Source organism: Electrophorus electricus, unplaced genomic scaffold, assembly GCF_041902795.1.
Source record: "Electrophorus electricus isolate QZ-2024a unplaced genomic scaffold, ASM4190279v1 Scaffold166, whole genome shotgun sequence".
NCBI classification, from domain to species: domain Eukaryota; kingdom Metazoa; phylum Chordata; class Actinopteri; order Gymnotiformes; family Gymnotidae; genus Electrophorus; species Electrophorus electricus.
Window position 1 is genome coordinate 25907 of NW_027658447.1, and position 10100 is coordinate 36006.

General features: G+C 39.4%; 1 non-coding gene across 1 annotated transcript; it reads right to left on the bottom strand.

Annotated features, from left to right (window-relative positions):
• Window positions 1–4616: 4616 nt before the first annotated feature.
• Window positions 4617–4690, bottom strand: trnai-aau (transfer RNA isoleucine (anticodon AAU)). The gene has a single exon. It is a non-coding gene; the product is annotated as a tRNA-Ile (tRNA).
• Between the last annotated feature and the right edge of the window lie 5410 nt (window positions 4691–10100).

Sequence of the window (10100 nt, forward strand, 5' to 3'; positions counted from 1 at the left end):
TAAGTATGTTTCTTCATGTTCAATTTGCAGTCAAAGCAAGATGCCTAAGACCCTACCCACAGGAAAGCTCATGCTTCTTCCCGTACCAGAAAGTCCTTGGTCTCACATCACCTTAGATTGCGTTACTGACCTCTCTGTCCTCACTGTAGTTGATGGATTCTCCAGGGGTGTGTGGTTCATTGTGTTTCCGAGTATGCCTACAGCCTGCCAAACTGTGGAAGCCTTGTTTAACCAGGTGTTCCGTATATTTGGCATCCCAGAGGACATAATATCATATTGGGGACATCAATTCACATCTCGAGTTTGGGCTTCCTATATTGAACACATCGGGGTAGCTATTAGTTTTACATCCACAGTCAAATGGCCAATTCCTACATTGTTTTTATATGAACAATCCATCAGACCGGTCCAAGTTCCTCTTATTGGCAGAAATGGCCCAAAATTCACTTACTAGTTCATCCACTGGCTTGACTCCTTTTTATTGTATTTTAGGTTATCAGCCTCAAATGTCCCATGGACTTCCATATCAGCTGGTTTCCCCGCTGTGGATGAGTGGATGCAGCGGAGCGAAAGGGTATGGGAGGAAACAGATCAGTGTATTGTATGAGTTCTCTGAACGTATAAGGAAATTGCGGACAGGCACAGAGGGGAGAACCCGATATACCAACCTGGTGACAGAGTGTGGCTCTCTACACAGGACTACCGCAAGCCGGGGTCATGTCGCAGGTTAGGTCCCAAGTATATCGGTCCATATGAAATGACCAAGCACATTAATGAAGTCACATATCAACTCAACTTACCTGCTCACTTTTGTGTTTTGAGGTCATTTCATGTGTCCCTTCTTAAGCCTGTTGTTCCTGTTGTGGCCTTTGGATGAGATCACCCCTGAGGTCACTCCTGTATTAAGTATGTTGGTTGCTGTCATTAGAGTGTATTGTTTCTGAAGGTTTTTTTGCATTATGCAATGCCTCTTCGCAGAGTGTGATTTTCAAGAACTTTAGTAAGCAGATGACTTATTTGCATCACCTTTTTTGGTAGGACAAAGCCCATCCATGAGCCAAAGGAAGCTGAGGTAGGCCCCATTCCATGAAAACACAGGGAGTGTGTGAACCAGGATACCAACACAAGCATACATGCAAGCTGACACCTACCCTCCCCTTGTCCAGTGGTTTGGCCAGTAGACAACTAATGAAAAACATTTCAAAAGCGTTTATACAGAAGCCAATGTTCAAATGGCTCTCTGTGCAGTGAGGAAACATATCATAAGGAAGTGCAAATTCCACTAAAGTTTAAGTAGGATCACTGAATTCAAAGTCTAGAGCACTATTACACTATGACTTCTAACAATAGCGTAAAAACAGTAATGTCATTCGTTTTTAGGAAAGGAATGTAAAAGTTTATGAAATATTCTTAAAAAGAGGACAGTTTGATGAGGAGCTTGGTCTTGCACAGCTACCAAAACCCAGGACTGAACTAGGAGTCTTTTGATATTCAATCTAACACTCACCCAGCTGAGCTATTTCAGCTAGTGACTAAATACTTTTGCCTGGTTTCGATCAAAATGTTACCAATGAATGTAGGTCATGTTCATGTCAGAGGAAACTGTCACCTTTATCCCTGGTGAGCTAGTGGCTAGGATTCTCTTTCAAACTTAATTTTTATGTGGAATAAAAAGAAATATGAATACCTCTCTTTATGACCTCCTAATGCTCATGCATACCAAGTCCAGTATGCATACAAACATCGTCAGTATACTAGGAATACAGAGTTTGAAAAATGTTTGTCAGAAGCATCTGAGCTTTATTGCTGGTGGGTGAGTGGCTAGGATTCAACACTTTCACCACTGCAACTTGGGCTTGATTCCTGGTCAGGGGACGCTCTTTTTGCTCACTTAAAAAAGAAGCTTGTATGTGAAAAAACAAACTTCCTTTGAGTCAGATTTTAACTGACAGACTAAGGATAACAGTTTTAAATTCTACAGTCCTCCACTCTACCAACTAAGCTATTGAAGGCAACAGACATGTAATCCCATAAGTCCAAACACCAGTATGTTGGCAAGAAACACGGCCAGTTATGGATGTTTGAATTGTTAAGTTCATTTGACACAAAGAAGAAACATTGCATTGTACGAGTTGGAGATGTTCAGCTCCAACAGATATCTCTTGATTACATTTGGATGCATACTGGACTTTGTGTACAATCAATAACTACTGGTACTAACTCAAAGTATGTTTCCCCCTTCAGTTTTATTTTATGCCAGAATAAAGACTTTCTGTCTTTAGAATTCTACATGACTCAAACTGAGATGCAGCAGATCACTTAGCTAGAACAAAGGGTCTTGTACTACAATAACGACTTTTGCTTTATTGCCCATAAGGTCCACCTCTTTTTTCTTTAACCCTCAGATCATCCCGTAGATGTTAGAATTATTCTAATGAAATTATAATTAACATTTAAAAAAATTCCTTAACATCACTCTTAAAATAACTTTTACCTTACAAATGATTTCTTTACCAGCAAATTTGAGTTGGTATGAATTCATCTATTAATTTTTCGTTATTATTTCATTAAATACATGCCCCCCCCCCGCCCCCTAAAAAAAGAATAACAGTCCAAATGAAAGGTCTAAATGAATCTTTGCAGTAACAACAGTCTTTTATGCTCTTCCAACCACCCCACCTCCTCCCAGTGGACACACCATGCTCCAGTACATGATTCTGGAGTGCTGTGCTATCTGTGCTCCCCACTAACTTTTCCTACCTGCTGGGGTTTCTCCTTCCTGGACCTGCCTTAAAATGCTTAAAATGACAGCACCTTGCCCTCCATTTACCTGCAACATTCTGCACTGTCACAAACAATATTTATGTGCAGATTAGCAGATGAACCTCACCTGGATGATCCACATTTCATTTCTTTGTACTGTTATAATAATGAGTTACTGTATTTCTACCCAGGTGTTCTATCCAGGTGAACTGTGCTCTGTTTCTATCTCCTATGATGTCTTTGTGTAGGAATGCTGTAGTGTATCTTTCATGCTTACAATTTGTCAGCCATCCTCTACCCAACTCATCTTTGCCCAGGTTTATCCAGGGTTAACCGAAGGAGGATGAGTTCCCTTTTGAGTCTGACACCTTCCAAGTCCCTTCCACCATTCCAGTGAGTTTTTCCTACTGTCACCCTTGCCAATGTCATTTGGCTTATTTATCAGTTGTCACAAGGTGTTAACGTTATTATGCACATGTATATAAAATGTGTATATACTCTATATACATAATATATATATATATATATATATATATATATATATATATATATATATATATATATATATATATATATATATATATATATATATATATATATGCATTATTCTCTGCACCTTACATGTTATTTGCAGTTTGGATTGGATTATAAAGTGAATTTCATTGGTGAGTACTATATTTTTTGGTGACAAAGTATAATCTAATCTTTACAAAGCAGTGACCAGAAAGGAAGACCTGGATGAGGCTTTGGTCCCCATGATAGTTAGAGACACACAGCCATTTAGCATAGTTGAGGATAAAAGCTTCAGGGACTTGGTAGCAAAATTGGATTCAACTTATATTCTCCTAACTAGGAAGGTATGTGTGGTGACATGGATACATTATGAGAGTAGTATTAAAAATATATATAATTATTTTCTTCCTTCCCTTTAGACTGTAAAGGCCATGGTTGAGGCCAAATGCCAATAAGAGAAAGAGAAGGCCAAAGCTGAGGTCCAGAAAATTCCTGCAATGAGTTTGTCAGCAGATATGTGGACATCTCTTAATGTGGATGCCTTCTTGGCTGTGACCTGCCATTTTATAGATGACAACACATTTCTGAAGTCTACACTACTTGGTGTTGTGAAATTCCTGCAGGCGCATACGGCTGAAAATTTGGCCTGTGTGAAATCCTCTCTTATGGAAGAATGGGGAATAAAATAAAGTCACATGTCTGGTTACTGATGGCACATCTAATATGATTGCCTGTGGAAATAGCTGAAGCTGCCTCATGCGCTTCAAAAAAAAAGAAACTGAGGTTGAAACAAGGTGTTGGAGCGATTAGTAGAACTCAGGGAGCCTGTGGGGGCAGATTTGGCGGGTTTACAAACTGATATTCCTGCGCTGATCTCTGATGTGTACAGTAATGTATGTGGGTGCCGGTCTATACTGTATTCTTTTCACAAGGCAACTGTGGAGCTGTCAGACCTCAGTGGCAGGCATAATCATATCCCAACACATTTCAGACTAAAGGATTTGAACTCCCTGGCACTGCCAGACACCTAACTGGCTATAATTTGATGGGGAGGATGCAGGTTGTCTGCATGCCTCTGGAATTGCTTCTTTGACCTATTCACACAGCGATCGAGAGCCTTACACTAATGCCAGAGTCCCTCTGATTTCATACTTTTCTCTGCATTGTCCAAGATTTGTAAACAAGCACAAATCCATGGGCAAAGTTTTGTAATCAAGAACACACTCTCATGTACTTGGAACATGTCTTAGCAGATTGTGATTTACAAGCAATGTTATAAGCAACACAAGTTCAAACAGGTGGTTTGTTGACAAGGGGTCATTCATCAAACAAAACCCACATGGCCCATATGGGGATCGAACCCATGACCTTCGCGTTATTAGCACCACGCTCTGACCAACTGAGCTAATCGGCCTTTCTCCGTTCATTTCGCAGTTTTTGGTGCAGCACTGAAGGGAACCTTTCCATGAAATTGTAGACTTGGTGTCAACGAGATTACGGCCACTTTTTCGACCGAGCATAGGTGAAAGTTGACACTTATTGTTCCCTCTGACAAATGGTTATTCTGTAGCCAACTTTTGAATTAAACTTCAAAAGCAAATGTGGAGAAGCTTTTGTTAAAGAGCAATTCAGTGCAGTTGTACACAGTGACGAAATCATCAATTGCAAAGTCCACTGAGCTTTATTGCTGCGAGTTACATAGTGCTGTCTATTACACCATGAAATCTGCCATAACAACAAAAATGTAATGTCTGATTCTGTGAGCCAAGGAATATAAACCTTTTAGGGACATATTTAAAATATCAGATTTTCTGCCTGAGCACAGAGTAGGCATTTTTTTCTAGCTTTAACCATACGTCCTCTTTCTTTGGAAATCTGTGTCATTGCTGCATGAATAAGCAGAAAGATTTTGAGCAATTTTTTGTCTGGGTCTAAGGGGCAATTTATTCAAACCAAAAGATGCTATTTTAGCTAGTTTGTCAAATGAACATGTCAAACCTACAGAGACAATGTGTCTAGCTACAGAGCTCTGCAAGGTTTAATTCTTGGAAGTATTTGAAGCCATAGAAAGTTATTCTGTAAGCATTGCTTAACTCAATAAAAAGAGACAGTTAGAGCCAATGGCTGCCAGATCTAACATAGCTCACATTTTATAGTGTTTGCATAGCATATCAGAATCTGCAAGAACTATTCCTGTCATTTCAGGAATAAGCTTTTTTGACTTCACAGCTAGATGAAATATTTAGGGTGGATGCAGGATTTGGTATGATCTCCTAGAGAATTGCCATTCCACTGTGTCTTCAGCTTTTGTCCGATCTGCAAACAAGTCCCACTCTAGGAGAACTAGGTCAAGTGGTAGAGTGCTCTTTTAGTATGTGAGTGTTAGTGGGATTGATGCTCACATTCTCAAGTCTAGAATTTGTAGTTTTTTTTCTATGATGAAATCCTTTCTGATAGCAAATGTTTTCGGGACCTGCTAATACGCTTATGCCATGCACACATTACGTGACTTTTGAAGTTTTCAAATTGATGTATGGCTCACACTGCACAACTGTATGTCTTGGAATCTGGAAAGCTTAATTTGTGGTATCTCAGTGGCAGACATAATCAGTGATAAACCACTGATATGTCAACTGGTCTTAACACAGACAGATTTAACTTACTCTGTTGAGACTGTGTCTAACTTAAACCTTTCCTTCAAATAGAAGAGATCCTTGTTGCAGAGGTAATGTTTTTACCTTTATATGGTTTTCCCACTCATAGTCATGCAACACACAAATGCAAACCTCTCACAGACTGTCTCACACACATCCAGTTATTCATCTGAACACATGATGTTTCTGTCTCTGTACCGCTATTAGTTATGCAATGGTTCCTCAATACTAGCACTAACTGAACAGGGTTCTGTATAAATATGATCTTTATAACAGCTGCCATAACAGCAAAAATGTAATGTCTGATTCTGTGAGCCAAGGAATTATTATTGATATTGTGAATATTTAATAACCTCCAATGCCAGCAAATTAAATTTCACAATATTGTGAAAATTGTAAAGGATACTTTTTTCATGTCCTCATTGCTAAAGATTGTATCGCTTTATCACAGCGATACGCTAGTTAGCTAGCTAACAGTTGAGGTCAGCGAGTGTGAAACTCGGGGCTATAAACCATTCCTTGTGGAACCATTTCATTGTTCAGCTTTCAACTTTGATCGTTTAGGTGCTGGTAGTTTGTTAGCTAGCTAACTGTTCAGCAATAGAAAACCTACTTTTGTATGATTTAGAGACCCAAATTCACAAACCTGTGGGTTTTCAAATGTATCGTTCTCTCTAAATAAGCAAAATGAGTTAAGCCATTACTACAGCTATCGGACTGTTTGAACTACAATATTCGACTGTTCATTTATTGTTAATTAGATTAAATTAACTTTCATAAACATTCTGTATTAATAGAATGTAGTTTGTAATGACTGATTAACTGTGTATATTCAACATGAAGCTATTCATATAACGTTTCAAGTTTGGTTTATTTGTAACATACATTTATTTGCCACTTTCATTTTTAGGCTGTAAAATGAAAGCTCCTTGCTCACAATCATTGCTATAGTTTGATCAAATTCAGTTATATATATAAACTCCCTATTCAATGGGAAGAAACCAGTTCATGTCATTGTGAATTGCTGGTTCTGTAATCAAAACACTGAGGTTCCATATGAGAACAGAAACTGCTGAGACTGTCCATTCTGTGTGCAGTACAATGGCTTCTAAGAGGTATTGCTGTATTTGAGACATGGTGAGGACATATTTTAGTGAAAGTCTTCCAATGATGCACCCTTACCTGAACCATTTTATGCTGTTGCTGCTGTTAAAAAATGCAGAATGGTGATTATAACGAACCGATCCTTGCACAATATATGGAGCACCTCAACCATGGGGTATCAGCTGGTGTCCCTGTGCTTGATGCATCCAAGACTCAACCAGACACTGAAGATCAAGCAGCTGGCTTCCTTCACTCCCAGAGAGGAAGTAGGTTTTCCATTTGAACTGTTGCCTTCTTAGTTAAGACGTATGCATTGTTGATTGCAGTGCCAGAGCTGTGAAACTGTGCAAGGTAATGCATGTCCAGTGCTGGACTTGGGCAAAGATTGTGAGTGGGTCTTCAAGGGCAAACAGGATCTGATGGCCCACATGTAGTTTGATATTATTCCTAAATAACTAAGTTTACATGGCTATTTGAAAGAAGCTGATCATGTAAGCAGCAAAGACAGAATATCATTCTCTGACTAAGGATTTAGTTGACTCATGTTTAACCCAACTAAACTGTGGTCCTGGCTGATTTTAGTTGGACTATTGAGCCACTGACTCATGCACAGAGTTTTCTGAGTATTTTGCAGTTTCTTACTGTACTGAGTTCTTACTGAGTATAACGTCAACTTTGATATATTTGTTTTCTTTTCACCGAACAAAGCCTTCAACTTTGACTGTGGTGACATGAAATCCAGATCTGCAGAGTGTTTTTTCAGTAACGCATCTTTTGCCTGTGCATTTTGATTGCAGTGTTAGGAGGTCATAACTGCTGATCAGAACTTTGGACAAGAGGGCTTATCCTCATGGCTCTCTGACTTTCATGTACAACAACAAACAATATTTTCTTATTTATTTTTTTCCAGTTGTAACAAACCGTTCTGCTGTTTTTTAACTTCTGTCAAATTTTTTAATGGTTGTACAGGACAATTACGATGGAAATTGAGGTGTACAAGTGCCACCTTGAACAGACCTACGAGTTGTGCGGGCCTGTCAGACAGCTAAGCAGTATGACATCCAGCACCAGAACCGACAGCTGCGGGCCCTGCTTTTCAACCACCAGCTCAGATGCAGCCAAGATGCAGACAAAGAATTCATTAAGGTGAGTAATTATTGTCAATGGTTGTCTTAGAATGGTGCTAAAGTGCTTAAGATAGTTTTTGGCGATTCTATAGCCAAGAATTCTCAAGATCACATCTAGCTGCATTCCTGTTGGGTGTGAATGACAGTTGCTCCTTCCCAGTTGATGCAAAGTGACGATAGAAAAAAAGGCGTACACGGAACTGGTAGTGAACACTGTCCTTCAAGTGCATATAAGTGCATACAGTGTTTGAGCCTGCAATCCAGTTCATTACCCTGTCCAACAGGCTCCCAGGTTCCCCTCCACATCTTCCTTGTCAGAGATAAAAATTGATATAAAAAAATGGATACTTGAATACTTTTGGTTACTTTTTTGTTCCTGGCTACCATGCTTTTTAAAGCATTGATTATTTCAAACATTGATTTATCTAAGATAAGCAAAGACCTGTTCTCTCTTGCTGCATTTTGTGGGTTTTTTTGGTTTTTTTTTGTTTTGTTTTCTTTCCAAATGAAGCTGTTGTTTTCATTTTTGGTGGGTTTCATACTATCCACACCAGCTTCCAGGTTTCTGTCCTTTTACATACCAAGCAATCAGCTTCCTTTCTCTTTGCTACAGAGCACCTCTTTTCTGTCCACACCTGCTTGGCTGGTAGCTCTCAGAAGCCTTGCCTTCCTCGCCTGTGCTTTTCTGGTTGCGGTGGCCATATGTGGGTCTGGATGTGACTCTGGAGACACATCCTCTCTCCACAACAGCCCGCACACTCTCAGCGGGGGAATCATCCCACCCAAAGAAGCCCACCAAAATGACACTGAAGCCAAAGCAAAGAGCATCACCAAAACTGCAAATGTGGAATGACCTGGTGGGTATTCTGCCAGAGAGAGGCAATAGAGAATATCAAGCTGATCTGGTAGTCTGGAAGCAACCACCAGATGGCTGTTGCTTCTGTTGCCCTTTTGACTTCCATCAACATCTACTCAGGCAGTAAAAAGAAATGGTGTACTGGGAGGTAGTAAATCTTGCTAATCAGTACTTGTTTTTGGCCTGTGAAAATACAAACAAACAATACACATATTCAAACACTTCTGAACTACAATTGCTTATCAGGATTTACACAGGCTTATGTTCTTAATAGCTCTTTGCTTACAACTTCATCAAAGCGGTTTTGTTCTACAGTATGTGCAAAGTCTACTTTCCCACACAGTTCACATGAGTCTTGATTCGTCCTGCTGGTTCTTCATGTCTGTGAATGTGAAAAATCAAACTTTTTTGCTTGGCTTCAAGCAGTGATCCTTTGATTGTATCATTCATGATTCATTTAGGATTACAACCAAGTGGTTCAATATCCAGCCAGAGGTGTACTCAAGTGAGGTAATAAAATGAAATTATTAATGTAAATAATATGATGGCAGGAATTGTAAAAGACCAAATTAGGCTTCAGAAGTAAGCAGGAAGTGAGAATGACCAAATATGGCCTCTGTGGCAAGTCCAGGATTGAGGCCAGGATACCACCTAAAGATACAATTTTAATAAAAAATGGTTTTGTAACTTGATGAAAATGTATAAATATTGAACCCACCTGAGACTGTTAGACATTCTGTGGTCAATACCTCGTCTGTATGCAACATTGAGCTCAGAATAAAGATGGCACCGGCTATTCCCTTCAATTAATTACTTTATTTTCTATTTAAAGTGTACTTGAGAAAAGGACTGGAAAGTGGGAAAAATCTAGGAACCACACAAGAATGTCTGGAGATAAAAATTCAAGGCTGCATAGCCATACCTTAATGTGAGAGATCCTCCATTTCAGAGTCTGCTGTGTGAGAGTCCTGTGCCTTTTTTCTCTAGCTTGGAATAGGACTGTTGCTTCTGCTTCTTAAGGTTTTCAATCAACAAGGACGGTGGCTCCACCTGCAATGAACCATGAGCTTGTTATATTGAACT